This window comes from Phyllobates terribilis, unplaced genomic scaffold (assembly GCF_046119375.1).
Source record: "Phyllobates terribilis strain yellow unplaced genomic scaffold, ASM4611937v1 Scaffold_13__5_contigs__length_258822181, whole genome shotgun sequence".
NCBI classification, from domain to species: domain Eukaryota; kingdom Metazoa; phylum Chordata; class Amphibia; order Anura; family Dendrobatidae; genus Phyllobates; species Phyllobates terribilis.
In genome coordinates, this window is record NW_027362773.1 from 62,701,837 (window position 1) to 62,707,630 (window position 5,794).

Below are 5,794 nucleotides of genomic sequence, written 5' to 3' on the forward strand. Positions count from 1 at the left end.
TGGTTCTTTCACAAAGTCATGTAAAGAAATCCGTGTAATTGGATGAAAAAAAAATTAAATGGTCACTGTCAGTGAGGTGTCAGGTTACCCTCTTCCTATTATTCTCTATAAAGAGGGGAAGGTGCATGAGGAATACTCAGCACAGTAAGTAACAGGCAATTCTAGCTGCAGCTTCAAGCATCTGTGCCTTCCTCCAGTGTTGGATTCGCAGCCACACAGCATAGTCTGCACTTTACCAGCTCACAGAACTGAAAATGAGAAAGAAGGTGCTCGAGTCAGAAATCATGGGAAAAAAAACAAGATAGAAGTAAAAATGGCTAGAAATTGTGTTATTCCTCATGTGCCTACACACACACACCGGATTATTCTGAAGTGTTACCTGAAACAATAGGTAAGTTTTAAATCAGAGTAAAAAATGTCCAATTTTTCATTGTAGTTACTGAAATACTAATATGTATCCAACCATATTCACCCTACATCACAGTACCTCTTAGTACCTTACATCTAATTCAATTAAATATTGTTCATAGTTTTTGCCAGAAATTTGGCACAAAATAAAGTAAACTGCAACGGTTGGCTTGATTTTTTATTTATTTTTTTTAAATAATACAACCCCTGGCAAAAATTATGGAATCACCGGGCTCAGAGGATGTTCATTCAGTTGTTTTAATGTAGTTGAAAAAAAGCAGATCACAGACATGGCACAAAACTAAAGTAATTTCAAATGGCAACTTTAGGGCTTTAAGAAACACTAAAAGAAATCAAGATAAAAAATGTGGTACTCAGTAAGGGTAATTTTTTTCAGACCAAGCAGAGGGAAAAAACTATGGAATCGCTCAATTCTGAGGAAAAAAATTATGGAATCATGAAAAGCAAACACACAAAAGAACACTCCAATACATCACTAGTATTTTGTTGCACCACCTCTGGCTTTAACAACAGCTTGCAGTCTCTGAGGCATGGACTTGAAGAGTACTGCTTGTTACTCATTATCAATCTGGCTCCAACTTTCTCTTATTGCTGTTGCCAGATCAGCTTTGCAGGTTGGAGCCTTGTCATGGACCATTTTCTTCAACTTCCACCAAAGATTTTCAATTGGATTGAGATCCGGACTATTTGCCGGCCATGACATTGACCTTATGTGTCTTCTTTCAAGGAATGTTTTCACAGTTTTTGCTCTATGGCAGGATGCATTATCATCTTGAAAAATGATGTCATCATCCCCAAACATCCTTTCAATTGATGGGATAAGAAAACTGTCCAAAATATCAATGTAAACTTGGGCATTTATTGAAGATGTAATGACAGCCATCTCACCAGTGCCTTTACCTGACATGCAGCCCCATATCATCAATGACTGTGGAAATTTGCATGTTCTCTTCATTCAGTCATCTTTATAAATCTCATTGGAACGGCACCAAACAAAAGTTCCAGCATCATCACCTTGCCCAATGCAGATTCGCGATTCATCACTGAATATGACTTTCATCCACAGTCCACGATTGCTTTTCCGTAGCCCATTGTAACCTTGTTTTTTTCTGTTTAGGTGTTAATGATGGCTTATGTTTAGCTTTTCTGTATGTAAATCCCATTTCCTTTAGGTGGTTTCTTACAGTTCGGTCACAGGCATTGACTCCAGTTTCCTCCCATTCGTTCCTCATTTGTTTTGTTGTGCATTTCCTGTTTTGGAGACATATTGCTTTAAGTTTCCGGTCTTGATGCTTTGATGTCTTCCTTGGTCTACCAGTATGTTGCCTTTAACAATCTTCCCATGTTGTTTGTATTTCGTCCAGATTTTAGACACAGCTGACTGTGAACAACCAACATCTTTTGCAACATTGCGTGATGATTTACCTTCTTTTTAAGAGTTTGATAATCCTCTGCTTTGTTTCAATTGACATGTCTCGTGTTGGAGCCATGATTCATGGCAGTCCACTTGGTGCAACAGCTCTCCAAGGTGTGATCACTCCTCTTTAGATGCAGACTAACGAGCAGATCTAATTTGATGCAGGTGTTAGTTTTGGAAATGAAAATTTACAGGGTGATTCCATAATTTTTTTCCTCAGAATTGAGTGATTCCATAATTTTTTCCCTCTGCTTGGTCTGAAAAAAATTACCCTCACTGAGTACCACATTTTTAATCTTGATTTCTTTTAGTCTTTCTTAAAGCCCTAAAGTTGCCATTTGAAATGACTTTAGTTTTGAGCCATTTCTGTGATCTGCTTTTTTTCAACAACATTAAACAACTGAATGAACATCCTCCGAGCCTGGTGATTCCATAATTTTTGCCAGAGGTTGTATATAAAACTTACATTTTAACAGAACTTGAAGCAGATCTGTTACCAGATTTCACAATACAAACTCCTACATAACTAAATCGATCTTAGACCTGGTTGAGCTGGTGTACCTACTTTGAAAACCCATGGCAGAATGTTAAAAGGGATTAGTCAGCTAAATTATAATTCTGCTTTGCCCACCTGGCCTGATTTGAAAACTCCTCCGCCTGCTGCTGCTGAGATCCTTGTCAGTACAAGCTGCTGCTGTCGGAACCTGAATACTCTCTCTATATTTTTGTATTTTCGGTGGCACCTTTTTGGGCTATATACAAAATAATACCCAACTTTCATTAACATTTTCTGGGAAGAAATGCAAAAAAAACCCACTGGTTTTGCCATTTTTAAATTTCACGCTTTTCATTTGCTGCACAGATATAGTGTTGTCTTTATTCTATGTGTCAGAAAGATTGTGGCGACATTCATTTATATAGTTTTGTTTTATCACTTTTGTCCAATAAATATACTGAATATTATTCACTTGTTTTTCTGTCACCACTTTTTGAGAGTCAGAAGATTAAACCTTTTTCCATCAACTGAGCAATATTGTGGCTTATTTTTTGTTACAAGATGTAGTTCTCATCGTTCCATCTGGTACATGTGACTATCACTGGGAGGGGGAATGAACAGATGAGAACAAAGTAATTGAGATTTTCTTTTTAATTATTAAACTCCGCTTATTATAGTTCACCAATACAGTCAACATGCTTAACTGTTATGGGTTGATAAAATGACAATACCAGATTTTTTTTTTTTTTTTATGTTTTACTACCTGATTAAATAAACCTAATGTTTGTATTTTGTTTTGGGTTGTATTTTTTTTTCTCTTTTGGCTTTTTAGCAATATATTTTCTTGAGAACCATAGCTTTTTTTTTTTTTTTCTCCACAGATTTCACACATTTTGTGTGCAGGGTAAGCTGTGTTTTTTATCTATTTTTTAAGGGTTACGTACTAGAGCGGAGCGAGTTGATTTTAATGTGAATCCAATTTGTGTCGAATATTTGAGAATTTGCTGTACCTGGTGAATTTAAACCATTTATACGAAATGTATGTCATAGGTCGTCAAAGTTACTGTCACCAAATCTGAGAGCAGCACGATGTAGAGACTGAGACCCTGATTCCAACATTATGTCCCTTACTGGGCTGCTTGCTATAGTTTTAATAAAATCAGTGTCTTATCACCAGGAGATTATCAGTAGTGGACAACTAAACCTGCTGCCATGTAGTCCTCCATATTCATCAGCTCTGTATAACCCTGCCCCCATCACTGATTTATGGTTTTCTGCCTATGCACAGTGTACACAGAAAGCGGCCAATCACTGTTGTGTTTGGGGTTATACAGAGATTGCATTAAAAAAATGTTTTCTTTCACATTTAATAGGATTTTAATTTTTTAACACGTATAAACCTCTTTTTATGATATTTCTTAGTCCCCCCAAGGGGACTTGAACATACGATTCTTTGTGTTTTGCATTATTCACCCTGTCAGCGTTGCACTCACATTCAGTCTAATAGATCATGCTTCTGGCAGGACCTACTAGTCTGATTTGTGACAGAAATGGAAGCCATTATTAGGTCTCTGGTTGCCATTACAACAATCATGACCCTCGATCATATTGTAGGGAGCCAATGGAGTGACTAAGAGAACTCTGTCCAACTCCTTACATGGTGAATATAAGGCCTCATTCACACGTCCGTGTTTAAACATGTACGTGAAAAGAGTGGTACCGGTGGCATCAGTGTGTCATTCGTGTGTCCGTTTTTACCATCCATGTGTTATCAGTGATTTACACTGATGGAAAAATTATTAAGCTTCTCCTATTCTTTGCAATGTTAAATGCAATCTGTCAGCAGGTGTTTGTTACCTCATCTGAGAGCAGCCTGATGTTGGTAAAGAGAAGCTGAATCCAACACTCAGATTACTGGGTGCAGCCGTTTTGACACAGAGTTTTTAGCTTTAGCATGAAGCAGAGCTGAGAAAGCTAACCCCGCCCCCACCAGGCTCTGCATGTACCGTGTCTATAGATAGCTGCTTATCACAGGAAGGGGCGTTGCCGGACTAGTCCAATAATGATCTCTTAGTGATAAATCCTTCACAGTAAACAATAATACTTTTTCACAAGTGACACATCCCTGAATTCTGTGTTTCAGCCTCCATCTCCTGCTGTCTTCTGATTACATAGCAAAAAGCTGCTGACAGATTCCCTTTAATCACGGGCAGCCCACGGACTGTACACTGATGCCATCTGTGTGCTGTATGGGTTTTTCACGCACCCATAGACCTGTATTAGCCATTGTCTAGAAAAAAGCCATTGTCTAGCCATTGTGTTAGAAAAAACACAACATTTGCACAGCAGCATAGGATACAATGGGTACGTGGTGTTGTAGCTGTGGAAAAAAAATGGATACAACATGTACGTGCAACACAGACATATGAATGAGGCCTAAAAGGGTTAATTGAAGCTTACACCCTCAGCTGCTGTGTCTGTGATAGTGGTGGGGAGGGAGTACTGCTAATTAGGGTTAGCGGGTTTTCTGGTTTCCTCCCACACTCCAAAGACATACTAATAGGGAATCTAGATTGTGAGCCCCAATGGGGACAGTGATGATAATGAATGCAAAGCACTATATAAGCAATGCAGAATAACTAGAGGGAGCTTTGGCATCATGACTGCCTTTGTGTGTCCTTATGGAAACAGGCTGGTTCTGTTAGAACGTGAAGAGGCAGAGAAGTGATAATGGGTAATAATGTACACAGCCTATAGTATGAGATCCAGTGACAGTTGCATTTTAAAATTTACCTTTTTTTGTCCTTCCACAACTAAACTGAAGTTGTTCGTTCCCCAAGCCACCTAAACCGCCACCATGTATTTATTGCCACCATGTATCCTCCTAATCATGTTATCACGTCCCTGTCAGTGTGAGAGACATGAATTGCAAGATCAGCATCACTGGTGGCTCTCTACAGATCTTTGCGTCCCTGAGAGTGCCCAGTAGCCAGGTGTACGCACCCCAACTCCATCAGCGTATGGTTCATACCCAGGGAGGCAGTGGTGACGTAGGACGCAGCCAGCCATGAGATTTCCAGTGCCGGGGGTAACTGCTGACTGTGACCGGCATCGTCATTGCATCCTTAGATATGTGCAGTGCACCAATGAAGCTCTGGTACGTACAGTTGGCTTGCTGCGCATTGTCAGGTAGACAGAGATTTGCAAAATCCTGGTGGGTACACTGTTACTAATGCTATTACTCATGATTAGTGGATGATTAGTCCAGGGAAAGAAACGCACCTTCAACTAGTCACACTAATTGCGATGAAATTTATACAATTGTTTTTTGGCATATGCAGAAATCTTTCCCGGCATGACAGCAGATTTGATCAACTCGGCGCGCAAAAAATAATCCAGCCTCCGATCCCGAAAAATAGAGATGCTACGGGTCTTGGAAAATGGCACCATTT